The following is a 20,508-nucleotide window of genomic DNA, read 5'->3' as shown; positions in this document are numbered from 1 at the left end:
AACATGAGCAAATACGGAAATACCCTTTTTTTTTAATATTGTGAGTTCCAAAACGGAATTGTTTCATTGTCACATCCAATGGTCAAATGATGAAAATAACATGAAATACCTGCACGTTTCATGTCATGCACTTTCAACTTATTATGTGCCATACCTCCCTTTTTTGTCAAATTCATAACAAATCACCAAAATAGGCAGTGTATGAAACAAAATGCCGCATAACCTGTGCATAACCCAACAAAATACCATACACTAAAAAGGGCCCTTACACTTTTCTCTACATGATATATAATATATAGTGATAACAGCACTTTCAGCAAAAGTAACTGCAACTACAGATTCTAACTTGTAAGCAGCATTTTGGAAACAATGGTACATTTACTACTAGTACCTTGTTAACATCAACATCAACCCCGCTTATGAAGTTTTGACAATAATCTCTAGTACTGGACATTGATTAAAAATTTTAATCACAATTAATCATAGAAAATTAAAAGAAGAATCCAGAGCCACGATCCGAACATCATAACAGGCACCTTCTGAGCAACAGGTTAACATATATAAATCTGTTTTCTTGGTACTGGTATCAGCAGAAACATTTTTCTTTTATCAGGGAGCAGCATAATCTATGTTCAGTGAGGTGAAGTGGTCTCCTCACGCACATGCCCGGCCGCTGCCGAAGTTGAATTGTCTTGAACTTTTTGTACACGACGCGCAGCACAAATCACTGGAAGATAGACTGATCCTCGCTGTTTATGAGTTTCCAGAATCTATTACTGTTTACTAAATAGGACATCAACAGAGGGAATTTGCATGGCTAAGCATCCCTGCATAACTAGATGTAGGTCTATCAGGTAAAGTATGTAGCCTATAATTTTAACTTAAGTTAAATAGGCTACAGCTGTGTAGCACACAGAAGCCGTTGCCATCGTTCCTATCCATAGAGCGCCTGCTGTTCACTTGTCGATTGTCTCCCCTTCTGATCCCCGGAGCAAGGAGCAACTCCGTGTGGCCAAGCGACTAGGTTGTAATTTTAAGAACGTTTCTAAGACTGATATCTTTCCCAACACTAATCAGCATGTGGTGGGTAACTACCAACTTCGCAATGCTATTTGATCACTTATCTTGCTTTTGTTTTATCTAGCTACTTCTTCCATACGCTGCATCCAGCATAGCCTCCCTCCGCTGCTTGTTTGGGTGGGTGATTTTAAGGATGATCAACACCTCACCCCATGGTTTGTCTGTATATGTATTCAGAGCCAGTAAGTAACAGACTTTCAAAATAATAATAAAAACTGCATTAACGTGCAATAAAATAATTGTGGGCGTTAATTAATTAATGCGATAATAATGCAATAACAACGCGTTAACATGGCCAGCCCTAATAATTTCACAGTACCACTTAGCCTATTCTAAGAGTTTACTAGATATCAATTTGATATCGACTCCATCTCACATTGAAGCTCATAGCACATTTCTTTGTTGTGTAGCAACATAATGTTGATGCAGCAGCAAAGGCAGCTGCTTCAACAATACAGTTTGTACCTGTCTGAAGAAGACAGAGATGATAAAAGGTAACTATCCACTTTGCATCTCTTCATATTTTTCATAAACATAATGCAGTGAAACAGTGTAAATGTTCCTCCAACTCCAAAACAATAATGTAAACCTTGAAATGTCAGACTACATCAACTAGTTGTGCCGAAGTTATCATAGTCAGCCAGCGAGTCGGCTATCAAGCTTGTAAGTAGAAAAGACTAGTGTGGTCCAACATGGTTTACAACTATGTAGGACTATGTATTGCCCCCCAGGCATGGTGGGTGCCAGGAATGGGTGTTTTCCTTAATCCTGCAACAGTCTGTATGAGGCAGAAAGTGTTAGCTTGTGTTCAGCTCTATTGCAGGATGTATTCTGCATCCTCAACATAGGCAGTACTTAAAATTTGACATCAGGTAAATTACAGTATCTTCAAGTATAGGAAATTTCTCCATATCGATATAGAAAATACAGAAGTAACCACAGCATAATGTACATTGAAAACAGAAGCACAGCAAAATACTATGTACTATGTGTGTCCATACGTTTTCCTGTTCTTCAGGTGCACTTGAATTACATATTGAACAGTAGAACAACAAAAAAAACACTTTCACCACATTGTGCATCAAACAATATACAACCTTACAGTGAGTAACAAATATATTTGCCTCTCATGTTACTAATATTCCTTTGTCATACATTGTCACACGTTTACATACAAAGTCAATGCAAAGACGCAATTTCCTTCCGGGCAGCACGCTGGACGCGACCATGCTCAAAATCACATGCAGCGCTCTATCGCATGTGATGACATTTTTAAATATGTCTGTTAATTGATTCCAGCTATTGTTGTACTTTACTGTGAAATAAGTTAGCATAGCATAGCTCTGATCGATACGAACTCTATTCATGCATTTTAAAAGTTGTTTGCTTGTAATCTTGTTAGACAGACCTGACATAGCATAACTTAATATTTGTAACAAATTGGATGTAGTTTCGGCATCAGTTTAATCCATTTATTGCAACTAAAGTAAAATGTTTAATTTGGGTTGATATGACTGTAGTAATGGCAAGTTTTGTTTATTTGCATTATTGCGTTGTGTATAAACACTCCTGCGAGTAGTTCGGAGGTAAAACTAATGCAATGGGTGTGTGAAACTGGCATAAGGGGTTTTAGGTTCCTTCCAAGCTACAATATGTGCCATCAAGTGACCTGTTTAAACATTGCAACATGACATTTTTATACACCTAACCTGTGGCATGTTTCAGCAGGAGAGTACTTTCTGTGATCTCCAAAACCATTTAAAATCACTGCTGAGAAAGAAATCTGTTTTATGATGGCAAAAAACATGTACTATAATATATATGGAAACTAATGACCTGCCAGGAATTTCACTGTCTTCTTTGGGAGGCAGCAAAAGCAGTCATGAGAGGTAAAATAATCTCCTACTCATCATACAAAAAAAGAAAGAGATCCTGTGAATTAGAGCTAGAACAAAATATTAAAACATTAGAAGCTGTTCATTCTGCCTCCCCACAGGAACACATTGAATGATCTGAGAAAATTAAAACTTGAATTAAATGAAATAATTGATAAAAAGACCCAATTCCAGTTGCAAAGACTATGCTTGGAGAACTTTGAACATGGAAATTAATTGAGCAGATTCTTAGCCAACCAGTTAAAACAGAATAAAGAAATGATGATGATGAATGATGATTCAGCTGGGAATATGACTCAAAACCCAGAAGAAATAAATAATGCATTTAGAGATTTTTATAAAAACTTATATACATCATAAGTTGATCCATCTAGCTCAAACATTGAAGTATTTCTAAACAATATAGATTTGCCAAGGTTAGATGAACAGATCAGGGCTATGGATTTACCTATTTCAATGGCTGAACTCCATGAAGACCTCTTACATATGCTGAATAATAAAGCTCCCGGGCCAGGTAGTTTTCCTGTTGAATTCTACAAGGAATTCTGGGAAACACTTGTGCCCACATTCTATAGGATGGTAATGCAAATTAGGGGAAGTTGAATGCCGCCTACAACATTAGGCTGCTAATATCAGCCTGCTCCTTAAGCCAAAGATCCCACACTCCCATCCAGTTATCGCTGCTAGAGAAGGTCACTCCAGACTACGCCACTATTCATAGCTTGGAAACTACAATTGTTTCATTACATGCAGAGAAAGCATTTGATAGGGTAAATTGGAAATTTACTTATTTTAATAATATATATATAATTTGGATTTGGAAACTCTTTCATAGACTGGATTAAAATCTTATACAGTTCCCCAAGAGCTTCTGTTAGGACAAATGATCATACTTCTCCAAGCTTTAGTCTTCAGAGGCAGGGTATACCAGGCAGGGTTCCCCACTCTCTCCCCGCTATTCACCATTTGGGGCGGCTGTGGCTCAGGAGGTAGAGCGGGTTGGCCATTAATCAGAAGGTCAGCAGTTCAATCCCTGCGTGTCGAAGTGTCCTTGGGCAAGATACTGAACCCCAATTTGGCTGTTCCGCCAGTGTGTGTGAATGTTAGTTTCCGTTTGAGGACTTAGGCTCAGTGTATGACTGGTGAATGCAGATGTAGTGTAAAAGCGCTTTGAGTGGTTGAAAAGACTAGAAAGGTGCTGTACAGAGCATTTACATTTTCATAGAGCCACTAGCGGCTGCTATCAGACAAAATAAAAATATTAAAAAGGAATTCAAACAGAAAATGTAGACCACAAGATAAGCCTTTATACAGATGATGTATAACTTTTCCTCCTAAACTCACAAACTTATTTTTCCGAGACAACTTATAGATAAATTCTCATCCATCTCAGACTACTCCATTAACTGGAATAAATCCTTTGTTTTACCTGTAATGTGTGATTTCCGAGTATATCTACCACAGTATTAAAGTCAGGGAATATATAAAGAATAAAGAAGAAGAAGAAGAAGAAGAAGAAGGGGAGGGCTTTGTAGCTGCCAGGAATATTGGTGTAGACGTGGTCCAGCATGTTTGTTCCTCTGGTGGGGATGTGGAAATGCTGGTGGAATTTAGGCAATACTGTTCTGAGATTTGTTTGATTAAAATCACCAGCTTTGTCTTTATTTCCAATCTCTTTGCCATCATGTACATGTAGGAGTGAAGTTTTTAAGCAGACACACAAGATGATTTTCCAGAGAGATTATTGCAGTTGAGGTTTGTGGTTTATTGCAGTAGTAAATAGTACAAACAGATGAACATACTGGTTGATTTCTTATCTTGTTTCCAGTTGTTTGCGTGTATTCTGGCTCTGTGGTCTGGTGAGAACTGTTTGTGCTACCCCTACCACTTCCTGTCACCTATGCCCTCTATATACAACCATGTGCATCTAATCACTGCCACCCAGTGTCCAAAATACTAATATAAATATATTCAAACAAAATAAAATATCATGCACACAAACATAAATGGCTCCTACACACCAGCCCCTAATTGTCTTATAAAACAATTACCAAAAAATAATTAAAAAGGAGCTATATACACATTACACCCTTCTTTTTTTTTTTAAACAACAAAAAAAGGAATGTGTTTGGCAATTAATCTTCTTTAGTGGTTCTTCTGTCTTCTCTTTTCAAAATAGTAATTTTTAGGGCCAGAGGTTCCTTCCATGGCACCTGTTGGGATCTGGTCTTTACCACCAGTCCTTGCTGTATCTAAATCTCAGTACATTGTTTTTTGTCTGAAGTCGAACATTACACACAAGGCCTTGTGCATCTGCTTTCATCTCCTGTATTTTGCCCATTAACCAGGAGCCTTGTGGTGCAGTGGAATCAACCACCACCACTATGTCACGTGGAGCAAAGTTTCTTTTCACCTTTGACCACCACTGTCGTTCTTGGATTAAAGGTAAGTACTCCTGTGTCCACCTTTTCCAGAAGAGATCGGTCATGTATTGCACTTGTCTCCATCTGCGCATGATGTACAAGTCCTCCTTTACAAAGATTGCAGGCGGTATTATTGGCTTGGTTTTCAACAGAAGAAGGTGGTTTGGGATGAGTGCTTCCAGGTCCATTGGGTCCTCAGAAAGCTTTGTAATGGGTCAATCATTTAAAATTGCGCAATCCTTCATCATCCAGAATTTGTTGGCTAAGAACAGAGTGCAGCACATTTTAAACCATGCGGATCAAACGTTCCCATACACCTCCGTGATGAGATTCTGATGGGGGGTTAAAGTACCACCTTATTCCCTTCTGAAGCATAGCAGTCTGGATTTTGTTCTGATTCAAGGCATTGAGTGCTTCTCTCAATTCTCTTTCAGCTCCAATAAAATTTGTGCCATTGTCTGATCTTAAAGACAACACTTGACCTCGTCGACAAATAAATCTTCGTAATTCATGGATACAGGATGTGTCAAGAGTATATGCAACTTCAAGATGTACTGCCCTGCTTACCATGCAGGTGAAGATTAAGCCATATCTTTTAACAAGACTTCGTCCTCTCTTGATCTCTATAGGAACAAAGTAGTCTACTCCTACATTTGTAAATGGAGGCTTGTCTGGTAGAATCCTTTCTGTAAGTCTGCCATTTTCTGTTCTCCAACTCTTTCCTGCTGTCATTTGCACACAACACAGTCTATTATGATCCTTCTTGCTGCCGAGTTAGCTTTGATAAGCCAGTATTTTCTACGGAGTCGAGACAGCATATGATTTCTTGCTCCATGGCCAAGTTGTTCATGGATATCATGGATATATCATGGATGTCGTAGCATTAGTGTGGATATGTGCAGGTCTTTCGAGAGAATAACTGGGTGCTTGGCCTCTTCGGGCATCGCTAGTCTACTCAGTCGACCACCTACTCTCAGAAGTCCGTCATCCAACACCGGGTCCAGTTTATACAGATGACTGCTTCTTTTAACAACATTTTTACCAGCTTCTAGCGTAGATAGTTCTTCTTCAAAGCTTTGTCTTTGACTGAAAGAGATGACTGCACGTTCTGCTTGCACCAGATCCTCAGGATGTAAACACTGTCTTTGGACTGTTGCTTTAAAGACTTGCATCTCCTTTAGTTGGCTGGACTCATCTTTAAAACTACTCGCAGAAGTCTGAATCTCCTTTCTTTTTCTAGTCAGCAGTAAGTTTTTACCTTAAGTAGTCAAGCTACAGCAGTCAGACTTCTCCATGAATAGAAGAGAGCTGGTGTGGTTCAATGGACCTTTAACAATGAGGTAGCTTGTGATGTCTTGCTTCACTTCTGGATCATTGGAAGAGATTACAGTTTCCAAATGTGGTTTCTGCCATTCTCTGTCTGATTGACAGAGAAACTCTGGTCCCTTGATCCATCTCTTGCAGCTTAAGAAGCGGTTTGCTGTTAGCCCCCTAGAGGCTTCATCGGCTGGATTTTCCTTTGTGCTAACATATCTCCATTGTGACACATCGGTAGCTTCCCTTACAAAAGAGATCCTGTTTGCTACAAATGTTCGGAAACGTTTGGTTTAGTTTTTGATATATTTCAACACTGTTGTGCCATCAGTCCAGAAGATGGATTTTTCCAGTTGAAGCTGTAATTCCTTCCGAAGCATTATGTCAACTTTGACGGCTAGAAATGCAGATGTGAGCTCCAATCTGGGAATCGTTACTTGCTTTAATGGTGATACTCTTGCTTTCCCTATCATGAAAGCAACGTGCACCTCCTTGTCGTTGTTTTCCAGTCTAAGATATGAAACCACTCTCGCTGGCGTCTGAAAAATGGTGGAACTGTTCTAATTTGACCAAAGCTTGTGGGCTTCATGCAACGGTCCACTTTAAACTCTGTCATCTTGATCAGATCTGCTAGCCATCCTGTCCACTGCTGAGAAACAGTTTGGGGTATGTTTTGTCCCATCCAAGGTTTTTTTTTACAGAGTTCCTGCATAATCAGTTTGGCTGGCAGAATAAACGGTGCTAGGAATCCTAAAGGGTCATATACAGAGCTGACCACGGACAAGATACCGTGTCTGGTGCATGCTCATTGCTGTGCAGTAATTCTGAACATGAACACATCTGTTTCAATGCACCAGTGCAATCCTAGTGCTCTTTCCATCGGCAGATTGTCCCTTTCCAACTCCTTTGTCTCTTTAGCTCTGTTTTCTTGTGGAATGGATGTATATACTTCACAGCTGTTGCTGATCCACTTTGACAGTATGAATCCTCCCTTCTGGCAGAGAGCAGTCAGGTCTCTTTCCATAAGAACAATGTTCTGTTCTGAGGACATGGATTTCAAAACAATCATCTACGTAAAAGTTGTTCTTTACGGTGTCTATAACCTTTGCTGGAAAGTGAGCTTTGTTATCTTCTGCTGTCTTTCTTAGCACAAAGTTTGCACAACTCTGTGACGACACTGCTCCAAAGAGGTGTATTTTCATTTTGATGTCAGCCATCATACTGGCTCTTGTCTGAATCTGATGAGTACTCCGATGAGTGAGTTGGTAAGATTTGGACCCTGTAGCAGTTGTTCATTGAGCGATGTTCCCTTGAAGCCAGCACCGCAGTCGAAGACCACTCTTAAGGTTCCTTTCCTTGAGTCATACACCCTGTGATGTGGGATGTACCAGAGTTCCCCATCATTACGATTCAGTTGATCTACTGGTATCATTTCAGCATAGCCGTTCAATCATTTCTCTGAGAAAAGTTGTATATTCATTGTGAAACATCAAATTTTTACCAAACTTGCGTTTCAGGCTTTGGATGCGCGGCTCTGCTATGCAACAGTTATTTGGCATGCTGGGATTTTCTTGCTTGAAAGGTAAGTATAGGCAGTAGTGACCATCTGTCATTTTTGTTGAGTGATAATAATATCAATATCCAAGAATTTTATCTCTTCTCTGGATATTTCCTCTGTTTCCTTGCTGGTTCCTTCATTGAAGTCATGATTGTATTGTTTAACCAGTAGCTCCTCTAGATTCACAATAGACATTCGATTGACAGCAGCAACAGGGCAGCCATTCTCATCCCTAACGTCATTGTCTCCTCTCAAGGGACCATAGATGACCCACCCCAGTAGGATCCTCACAGCGTATTGTCCATCCTCTTGGCTACTGACCACCTCTCAAGGTTCCAATACCTTAGAAGCATTTGTGCTGATGAGCAGGTCAATGCCAGCGTCTGTTTCATGAATCTTGACATCCTTCAAGAAAGGCCATTGAATCAGGTCTTCTTGTCTGGGAATGTTGAGCTTGGAAACAGGCATTGTGTTATATGTGAATACATCGGACAGTTGAATGAAATCATTTTTGTCCAGACTTGATATCTCCAAACCTGAGATATGATGACTGGTTACAGGTTTCACTTGGTTCATTGTATGCAGAAGAATACTGGCCTTTTGTCCTGTTACATTCAGTCTTCTCATCAAGCTTTCTGTGCAGAAGGTAGATGAGCTTCCATGATCCAACAATGCATATGTTTGCAACACTGTGTCTCCTTTGGGGGTCTTTATTTGTACTGGAACAATAGAGAAGAGACAGGCTTCTTCACCGGCCCCAATACGCCCACATGTATGAGGTGAGAGAACAGCATTGCTCCCAATTGATTTCTCATTCAGTTCTGTATTCTTTCTCATGTCCTTTTGTTCAATGTGAAGTATTTCAGGATGATTTTTATTGCACACTTCACAAGTCAAATGACTATTGCAGTCTTTACTCATGTATCCTACCTTCAAACATCCAAAACAGACACCTTTTTTCTTTAAGAAGTCTATTTTTTCCCTGTGCATCTTCTTCCTGATTTGTGGACACCGCACCAATGTGTGACCACCTCTATCACAGAACAAACAGGAATTTTGAGCATTAGTGGCAGATACATTTTTCATTCCATTTATCGTAATTTTTTCTTATTTTGGTGTTTCTACAGGTGTTACAAAACTGCTTCTTCTTCTTATGTGTCTCAACTTCTCTCTTGCTTTGACAAAGGTGGAGCCTTTGACAGATGTAGTTGTCTCAGCCTCCTGGATGTTTCCAAAAAGTGGATCCGACAATATCTTCACTTGTCTCTCCATGAAGTCTACTAGATCAGAGAAACTAGCTCGGCATCCATGTTGTTCCTGAAGCTGACATGCCCTATTCCTCCACTTGTCTCTGAACTTGTAAGGCAGTTTCAGAAGAATGGTCTTCAAACTGGAAGCAACATTCATCTCCTCCATATAGGTGAGCTGTTCCATTGCATTGCAACATCCTCTAAGGAATAATGAAAACGCTTGCAATGCTTTCACATCCTCTGGCTTGATCAATGTCCAAGCAAATGCTTTGTCCATGTATGCTGTGGCAATCTTATGTTCATTACCAGAATGTTCTTTAAGTAGATCCTTTGCTCTTTTATAGCCCTCAGGAAGCAAATGTTTTGGATGCCCTCTGGTGTATTGTGTTGTGAATTATTTTGGAGCATTATAGCCTAAATTGTTATCATTAATTACTAGAGCAATGGTGGTCTACATTGTCATCATTTAAAGTGTTATTTTATAGTGTAAAGTTAGGATCACAGTATTAAAACTCTATAGCTCTGAGTTTGTGTGCTCCTTTCTGTATCTAACTGCCCACACTGTGTGTGTGTGTGTGTGTGTGTGTGTGTGTGTGTGTGTGTGTGTGTGTGTGTGTGTGTGTGTGTGTGTGTGTATGAGTGTGTGTGTGTGTGTGTGTGTGTGTGTGTGTGTGTGTGTGCGCGCGCAAGCACGTGTGCTTTGGGAGCAGAGGGGGGAGCACAGTAAGACAGCATCAAAAACACTTGCAAAAGAAAATGTAGAAGCAGATTTTGTGAAAATTGTATTACAAAACATACATCAATGTAGTCCATCACAGTAAGAATGTCCTGTTTCTAGCACAGAGCACAAACAACACCAGTTTATTCCACAAAAGTCAGGTTATGGATGAAATGGCATGATCAAGGACAAAGGACACAGAGAGGAGGAGCAGGCAGTCAGGGAATTTGCAGTAGGAAAGAGAGCCAAGAGATGATGTGAAGCCAACAAACAGAGCTATAAAAGGAGGTCCAAAAGGAGGTGAAAATCAGTCATTACATGGTTTTCATGTCGACTCGGGTCTCTGTTCTGGTAACAGAATGGGGCTCTATTTTGCACCGATCTCTGACACACTCCGGTGGAACTTTTGTATTCTAAATGGTGTCTGTTTTTGTTGATAATAAAAATGTTGGTAAAAGTTCAAGCTTTCTTTCTGGCCCAAGTCTTGAATTTTTACACAACATTACTTGTCAAGCCGTGCCAAGAGAGTTGAACAGGGGCAGGATGACCTTGACCAAGAACGGACAGACTGTATCTCAGAGACACATGTGCGCACTTAAAAAGGTAAGCAGAAAACCTTTTTCTAAAATTTCTGCATAATAGTGTGTGTCTGAGTACAGGATTCTCTGCCCAGGTGAAGTTTCGGAAAGCTTCCTGACTCTTGAACCTAGTTAAAGTACAAAAATAAATGAAGGAAAATGGTTAAAAATTGAACTGAATTTGCTAAAAATGAACTATGTTTACTAAAATAGAAAAAGCAGATACAGATTGAGAACCGCTGATGTGGTAGAGATGGGTGCAAACGTATGATTGATGCAGGCAGGTGCTCCGTATGAGTGAGATTGTAGTGTTTGTGCTAAACGTTTGTTAACTGTGTGTATTTCATGTTAGTTAAGGTGCGCTTTGAGTGTTTAACTGTTCGCTTTGAGTGTAAATCACATAGGCTCATTGAGGATAATGAGTAAAAAGACTTTAGGCTTACTGCGACTACCGCCAACGAATACTAGTTAAAGTTGGGTCTGAACGGGCGGATGTACTGATAAGACGATCATTCTGTGGCTACCGCTAGCTTATATCGCAGGATTTCAACCGAATGTTGAGGCTCTTCGATGGTAGGTTAGGACTGCACGGGCAGATGTACTGCAGCACGTTACCGCTAGGAGACTAAAATAGGACTGCGGCAGGATAGGAGAATAAAGCGTGCTTAAAGATAAAACAGGTTGACGCCCTCATGTCGAGGAAGTGGATTGAGAGGCTATTTGTGTGTAGACTGGTTCTGTGTCGAGGAAGTGTATCAGTTCAGTCCATTAAAAACCTAGGTAATGTAAATTGGTTCCGAGTTAGGGACCGGCAGGAGTCAGAATAGAGAAACGTATGTGCATGTAAATATTGCTGAAAATATAGTTGATAGCTGTGTGTTAACAAAAAGTGTATATAAATGTTAAAAAACTGAGTACAGAGGCCTAAAATAATAATACTAAGAGTTTGAGTCTTGAAGACTCATGTTTAAGCATTAGATAAAAAGTATAAAATAATGATAGTTGAATAACTGATCTAATAATAAACTAATATAAAGCCTAAGGATAATAGATGAATAGAGCTGATATGGCGGTATAAAAAGTATAAGAAGTTGATGGAAGGAGTTATAAAGTAATAGATATATCAATATATATTGATAAAATAGTTAATGTGAACTAGTATAGTGTGAAAGACAACTTTGATGTAGTATCTGATCGAATTGTGATATACTGTAGCTATGTGCAAAATTAAGTTCTGAAGTGGCAGTCCACGCCCGAATAATGGAGACTGGATGACATAAAGAAAAAAAGGAGTTTGCTTATGCTAACAGAGAGTGCAGCGTGGGAGGGGCACAGAGAAGGAGCTGAGGTGCAGCTGTGTCCGTGTGAGTGTGTGTGTCCATGTGGGGGAGGACAGCAGGCAGTGAGAGAGAAAAAGAGTTCAGCCCTAAACCAAAAGTTATATGAGAGTTTTGTGATCTGTTGCACCTTTATAGTATAACAACAGCACGTTATAGCAAGTTACTCATGAGTTAATAGCAGCAATAACAGCCTGACAGTAAGCAGATTAGTAAAAGAATGGCAATGACTGCTGGATACGAAAAAGAAAAGTGTAGTTGAAACAGCCTACTAAAGTATTATGATAATAAAGGAAATTTAGTTCAGAATAACAGGCTGAAGACACTTTTTGGTCGGAACAAAACTAGAAAAATGATGACATCTGATAAGGTTTGCTAATTTATTGAAACATAGAAGTACAGATTGATAGGAAGCAATGTGAGGTATTATCTATGAAGGATTTAAGTTGGAGAAGGGATTGAGAGCCATCAATTTTATTTGATATTTGAATAGTTTTTAGTTTCTCAAGTATGGATTCAGTCACTGAAGTTAGTTATTTGTTAGTAAGCTCTGCTTTGATTATTTTTCATTTGAATAGCACCTTAAGATTAAAGACAAAGTTTTTTCAATGAATTGTTTCATTCTAGTTTCTTGGTTGTGTGTCTTGACAACTAACTGTCTTCTTCTTTTTCGAGGTGTCAAGGCTGTCCAAATTCTAAAGTTTCCAGAGAGTAAGTGCTTGCTCGCAGTGAGTGTGCGATGGCTGTCCTGGGAGGCACACAGCAGTTGAAATTAAAGGGTAAAGAGCACAAAAAAAGAGAACTTAACTGCAAAGGTGGTCAAAGGAGGGAGCTGTGGCAGCAACATATGTGGTAAAATAACAACTAAGTAGTTAAAGATAAAATAAAAGATATCAGATAAGAGATGGAGAAAGTTACAACAACTTCCTGTGTCATGGCGAAGAGCTGATCTTTGACACCACGCCACGGACACGCCCATTGACAAAAACTCACAGATAGCACAACTTTTCATCATCAATGCCTTTAGAAGGCACAGCAGAAATTTGAAGTCGATCCGACTAAATCCCTAGGAGGAGTTCGTTAAAGTACGGAATGTGTAAATCATCCAAAAATGGCCGTAGAATTCTAAATGGCTGACTACCTGTTGGGTTTAGGGCATCACTCCAAGAGACTTTTTGGTACGTGTGGACATGATACATGGGCCACAGAAATTTCATAATTGTAGGTCAAACGTGCGCCAGGGGCTGCTTCTTTAAATGTCACTTCCTGTTGCCAGCAGGTGGCGCTATGACTGTGGGTGAATGTCGGCATGTACATGTGTTCAGGGCGGGACTCTCATCCTACATGTAAGGTTTGGTGCAGATGTGAGCATGTACACTGAAGTTATAATAACTTCCTATTTCATGGCAAATGATCGACGCCACAGACACGTCCTTTAATGAAAACTCACAGATAGCACAACTTTTCATCGTCAATGCCTTTAGAAGGCACAGCAGAAATTTGAAGTCAATCGGACTAAACGCCTAGGAGGAGTTCGTTAAAGTACGGAGTGTGTAAATCATCAAAAAATTACCATTAAATCCAAAATGGCCGACTTCCTGTTGAGTTTATGATATGGGATCTTGAGGCTTTTTTGTGAGTCTTGATTGGATACATGTCTCCAGAAAATTTCATGTATGTAGGTTGAACGTGGACGAGGGGCTAATTCTTTTTTTTTTCCTAATTTTCTAGGTGGCGCTAGCGAGTCATTTTGCCACGCCCATGCGCGAAACCCGTAAAATATGAAATTTTTCACCACTTCTGACATGTGTGCAAAATTTGGTGAGTTTTCAAGTATGTATAGGCCCCCAAAATTGAGCTTACTTTGCAGAAAATAGAAAAAAAAAAACCTTTACAGTTTCAATACTGTACGGTTCGTGCTCAAAAAAAAAAAAAATTAAAGGCACCGCTCTGGAGTTATCAATGCAAAAATCACACAGGTGACGTGTCGAAAATATCTCACAAAGTATGGTTGTGGTGTCAGTTATTCAATTCAAAGTGGCTGACTTCCGGTTGGGTTTAGGGAACTCTCAAAAAAGAAGCTTCCTGTTGAATTGCGAATGATTACTCACCAAGGCAAGAGCATTTGACAAGAACTTTAAGATGGATGTGGTCAACCTGTTAGGAGGAACATAAATGCCTCACTATGGACATTTTCCGCTAAGGTGCTAAGTTGGGTAAAAATATGAAAGAGGCATAAGAAATAAATTTTAAAACGTGTCCTTTCCAGATGCCAGTAAGTGGCACTATCACTATGAGTGGATATTGACAGGTAACTCTCTAAGAGGTTTGAATTTTGGGACAGATCTGATCATGTCAAGTCCATTTACATGCAACTTCCTTTTTCATGGCGTAACATCAATTCAACGGCACGCCATGGACACACAGTTTGATCAATGACAAAAAGCTTCGCAATGTAACATCGCCAGGCTCTTAAGATGGCGCTACTGACATTTCAGGTTAATCGGGTTAAAGTGCTAGAAGTTGTTCGTTCAAGTACGGAGGGTGTAAATGGGTTGAAATTTCATAAATAATTTAAACTGGCTGACTTTCTGTTGGGTTTAGGGTATGGCTCTAAGAGGGTTAATTTTAAGTCTAGAGATGATATAAGCCCCCCACATTTTGTACAGCTACGTAAAATGAAAACAAGTTTTCTGAGGTTTTAAGCATTCCTAGCCATGTAAAAGCTAAAAAATCTCACTGAGACCATTTTTGTCCCTAAGGTGCTATGTGTCATAAAAAATGAAATGAATGAAATGAAAGTTTGAAACATGTATTTTCCTTGTGCCAGAAGGTGAAGTCGATCGGATTAAAGCTCTAGGAGGAGTTTGCAATAGTACGGAGCCTGTAAAGAGGGAAAACGCTTGTAAATAAATCTAAATGACCGACTGGCTTATTTTTAAGTCTGGAGAAGGTTCATTGGTTAGTCAAGGTTTGTACAGCTGGGTACAACGTATGGCAAGGGCTGCTTTGTTGAAATTTTGTAGGGGGCGCTATAGAGCCACAACCACGCCCCCAAACCACATCCCTGGCCATGTGACTGCTAAAAAGGCTTTAGGTGGCGCTATAGAGCCAATGTGCAACCCTCAGTCTTAAAAATTACATCAGATCGAAACATTATCAGTTCGATTCTGGCTGCAAAGTTTTGTGGCTCTTTGAGCATCCTAAAGGCCTCAAATATCTGTTTAAATAATTGAAAATGACACAGGAAGCACAATATGGCTGACTTCCTGTTGAGCAAAATCTCATAAATTAGTTATAAGAACAATAATCCCTCCAAATATCATGAAGATCAAAGAAACTTTTTTCAAAACCTATTGTTTGTTTAGGGGCGCTATAGAGCTCCCTTGCCACACCCAGGCCCAATCACTACAGAAAATTGCACAATTTTCACCAGTTCATGACCTTGCGATTATCCTAAGACCACGAAAAATGCGTTTCCGAGGGAGAATAATAATAACAATAATAATAATAATAATCTGAGCAAAACAAAAGGTTCCTTGCACTTCGTGCTAGGACACAGTTAGTGCCCTTGCACTTTTGTGCTAGGGCCCTAATAATAATAATAATAATAATAATAATAATAATGAAGCAAAGACAGTCCCCTTTTGTACTATTTCTGTTTATTTTTTCCGAAGTTTCACAAGATTTTTCTGTACATCACCATTATTCTGTACATCGTCCAGATGTCTCTTGATTTAAGTTAAAACCCTACACAATTACTCAGAATGTAATGACAGAATAACAGCGGAACAAACATTTAAACTATGTTGCTGGACTCTGCTGTGTTAGCTGCAGTAGTCTGCATGTTTGTTGAGGGCAGTGTGAGCTGACTGGCCAGCAAACTTGTTAGCTTCCCCCCCGCGGGCTGGTTCGCTAGCTCCCCCCGCTGACAATTCACCATAATTTTTAGTAAAATTGCCAATATTCGACATCTACACAGTTGATTAAAACTTCTCAGAAGTGGATTTAGTGATGAAATAACGTACAAAAATAGTAAAAAACGTTCTGTTGTTAGCCCCTCTCTCAGCTTCTTTACACCCCTCGCTTGAATGCCGGGATATCTGTGCCGCCAAGTTCACACAAGTCACCAACTGATGCATTCTCGGTAAAATGGGCGTGTCAAGAACACTTCCGGGAATTTTAACCGTTCTTGCCAAAATGCAAACTTGTGAATTGGGACAATATGTGCCTCAAAAGATGACGTTTCACAAGAATACAAGTCCAGACAAGAACACAGATTGAGAAAGGCCCAGTGACGGCAATGGCACCTGAGAACTCCCGAGGCAGGTAGTATGGTCTCAACCCGACAGCCAGCACCTCAACATCTGGCGTGCAGATATATGCCTTCGTGGTAACATGTCCTGGGTTACACCATATGGAGTTTACAAAAACAGCAGTGTGATTTATTGACGGGATGACCAGTGGCCGAGAACCTTAATGGTTTGGTTGGAGATGCCTGATCTAACCGCTGTGGACGCTGGAATGAATGTCTTAAATAGTGTTCGGGTGAAATGCCTGAAATACAGAGGATTCTGTTCAGATGTTTCTGGAACCAGAATAGAGTCACCATTTTTCCTGTTTTGGTAAGGAAAAGTGGATGTTGTGGCGATGCCTTGCCGGCGTACCTGGAGCCGATGTATTTGGTTAGTGGCTCGTAGGGGCTGAGATAGGAGCTGAGACATATCGTGAACGCAGAGAATGGATGCAGAGGCTGAGGAGGTCTGAGCGGTGAGAATTGGTTCCTGTTTCCGCAAGCCTTTGATTAACATTGTGACACTGAAAGCCGGTGACTATTTTGAAGAAGAAATTGATACCTGCTAAGTAGGTCTGGTTGGTAGAGGAGCGGATTTGTTTGGATGGAATGTGCGTAGGTGATAAAATTGCAGATGGACATGGTGTCCAGAGAGGGAAATGGCAGCCGATATGTGGCGTGAAATGCCTTGAAGTGTTTCCAGCCGGTTAAGTAGGATTAGAGAGCGCTAGGGGCGAGGCTGTTGATGATGGCTTCTTGGTGGCACTGGTGTGGAATGAATGTCCGATTCTGGAGCCAAGTGTCTGAATTTCTGAAAAGAGAAACGAGACAATGAATCGCTGATGCTGTTTTGGTGGCCGGGAATGTGAACTACCCTAAGGATGAACTGATGTTGGGCCGTTATTAGTATGAGTCTGCAAAGGAACTGTGCGATGACCCGAGAATGAGATCGACCTTTGTTTAAGATTTCTACTACTGCTATGTTGTCGGAGTGAATGAGTACGGATTTGTGCCCCCAAAGAATAGAGGCTATGACGATGGGGTATAGTTTATGGAGTGCCAACGAAGGAGAGCCGGACTTGGTGCTTAAAGATCTGAATTCTGAGGGCTGGAAGCAAACCATCTCCCCCCGTAGTAGCCACCGAAACCTACGGAAGGAGCTGCTTTGGTGTACAGCTGAATGTCCTCTGGCTGGGTGATGAAGTCCTCGTAGAAGAAGGAAATGCCATTCCAAGAAGCCAGGAAATGTTGCCAAAGGCGCATTTCCATTTTGCATGCCTCATTTAGAACAACTCTATCATGGAGAGGGGATGGCTGCGGCTTTACTTAAAAGATTGGACAAGAAGGATTTTGCTTGTGGAATTATGCGAACAGCATAATTGAGATGGCTGAGGAGGGGTAGTAACTGGCGTTTGGTGCATCTGACTAATATCAGATTATGATATTGATTTATTTTGTCTTACTGAAACCTGGCTGGGTGATGGAGAATATGTTAGCCTAAATGAATCCACCCCTCCCAGTCAGATTAATACTCACATTTCTCGAGGCACAGGCTGAGGAGGTGGAGTTGCAGCTATCTTCGACTCTAGCCTACTAATCAGCTCTAAACCTAAACTAAACTATAACTCATTTGAAAGCCTTGTTCTTAGTCTTTCACACCCAAGTTGGAAATCACTGCAACCAATTCTTTTCGTTATAGTGTACCGAGCACCTGGCCCGTACTCTGAATTCTTATCTGAATTTGCAGGGTTTTTGTCAACTTTAGTCCTTAAAACGGAGTAGGGAATTTTAACATTCATGTGGACGTAGAGAATGACAGCTTCAGTACTGCGTTTATCTCTCTGTTAGATTCCATTGGCTTCTCTCAGAGTGTTCATGAACCGTTTTACTGTTTTAACCACACCCTCGACCTTGTTTTGGTATACGGAATTGAAATTGAACATTTAATAGTGTTCCCACAGAATCCCTCTTTATCTGACCACTGTTTGATAACTTTTGAGTTTGTATTGCTGAACTATATGCCATTGGGCAAAAATTTCTATACAAGATGTCTGTAGCTAAATTTAAGGATGCGATTCCGTCAGCTCTAAATTCATTATCAGATCACAAAGTAATGGAGGACTCGTACGCTAATTTCAGTCCCTCCCAAATCGATCATCTTGTTGATAGTGCTGCTGGCTCGCTGTGAATGACACTCGACTCTGTAGCCCCTCTAAAAAAGAAAATAATAAAACAAAGACGGTTAGCTCCATGGTATAATACTGAAACTCGCAAATTAAAGCAAATATCGCGGAAACTTGAGAGGAATTGGCATTCCACCAAACTGGAAAATTCTCGTTTAATTTGGCAAGATAGTCTTAAAACTTATAGGAAGGTCCTCCATAATGCCAAAGCAGCGTACTACTCGTCATTAATAGAGGAAAATAGGAACAACCCCAGGTTTCTTTTCAGCACTGTAGCCAGGCTGACAGAGAGTCACAGCTCTATTGAGCCAAGTATTCCCATAGCTCTCAGTAGTTACGACTTCATGAGCTTCTTTAATGATAAAATTCTAACTATTAGAAACAAAATTCACCAAGACCTGCCCTTAACTGGCACCGACTAATCTCTAAACTCAGGAACCTTACACACAGCTGTAGAACCAGATATATTTTTAGACTGTTTTGCTTCCCTCAGCCTTTACCAACTAACTTCAATAATTTCTTCATCTAAACCATCAACCTGCCTCTTAGACCCCATCCCGTTGCTTAAAGAAGTTTTACCATTAGTCAGCACTTATATACTAGATATGATCAATCTATCTCTATCAACAGGCTATGTACCACAGTACTTTAAAGTAGCTGTAATTAAACCTCTTCTGAAAAAACCCAAACTTGATCCGGATGTTTTAGCCAACTATAGACCTATATCTAACCTTCCATTTCTCTCTAAGATCCTGGAGAAAGCAGTTGCTAAACAGCTGTGTGACTTTCTACAGAGCAATAGTTTATTTGAGGATTTTCAGTCAGGATTTAGAGTTCATCACAGCACAGACACAGCACTGGTGAAAATTACTAACGACCTCCTTATTGCATCAGACAAAGGACTTGTCTCTGTACTGGTTTTATTAGATCTTAGTGCTGCATTTGATACCATTGACCATCACATCCTATTGCAGAGACTGGAACATTTCATTGGCATTAAAGGAACTGCTCTAAGCTGGCTTTAGTCCTATTTATCAGATCGATTTCAGTTTGTACATGTTAACGATGAGTCCTCCATGCACGCCAAAGTTAGTCATGGAGTTCCTCAAGGATCTGTCCTTGGACCAATCCTCTTCACTTTATATATGCTTCCCTTAGGCAATATTATCAGGAAATATTCCATAAACTTTCATTGTTATGCAGATGATACTCAGTTATATCTATCGATCAAGCCAGATGAAACTCATCAGTTAGCTAAACTTCAAATGTGCCTTCAGGATGTTAAAACCTGGATGACATGTAATTTTCTAATGTTAAACTCAGATAAAACTGAAGTTATTGTTCTGGGGCCTAAGATAGATTATCTAAATATGTAGTTTCCCTTGATGGCATCGCCCTGGCCTCCAGCACCACTGCGAGGAATCTTGGAGTTATCTTTGATCAGGGCATGTCGTTTAAGTCTCACATTAAGCAAATTTCAAGGACCGCCTTTTTTCAACTATGTAATATTGCAAAAATCAGGAATATCCTGTCTAAAAATGATGCAGAAAAACTAGTCCATGCATTTGTTACTTTTAGGCTGGATTACTGCAATTCCCTATTATCAGGCTGCTCGAAAAAGTCCATTAAGACTCTTCAGCTGATCCAGAATCCTGCAGCACGTGTTCTGACAGGAACCAGGAAAAGAGATCACATTTCTCCTGTTTTAGCTTCTCTGCATTGGCTTCCAGTAAAATCCAGAATAGAATTTAAAATCATTCTTCTTACCTACAAAGCTCTTAATGGTCAGGCACCATCTTATCTTAAAGAGCTCATAGTACCTTACTACCCCACCAGAGCACTGCGCTCCCAGAATGCAGGGTTACTTGTGGTTCCTAG

General features: G+C 40.2%; 1 protein-coding gene across 1 annotated transcript in view; it reads right to left on the bottom strand.

Moving 5' to 3' along the window:
* Positions 1-20,508, bottom strand: part of LOC123963240 (protein enabled homolog) — a 53,521-nt gene that overhangs the window by 23,196 nt on the left and 9,817 nt on the right. The window lies entirely within an intron of this gene.

The sequence above is a fragment of the Micropterus dolomieu genome, linkage group LG23 (genome assembly GCF_021292245.1).
Source record: "Micropterus dolomieu isolate WLL.071019.BEF.003 ecotype Adirondacks linkage group LG23, ASM2129224v1, whole genome shotgun sequence".
In the NCBI taxonomy this organism is placed as follows: domain Eukaryota; kingdom Metazoa; phylum Chordata; class Actinopteri; order Centrarchiformes; family Centrarchidae; genus Micropterus; species Micropterus dolomieu.
This window is presented reverse-complemented; position numbering and strand designations above follow the sequence as displayed.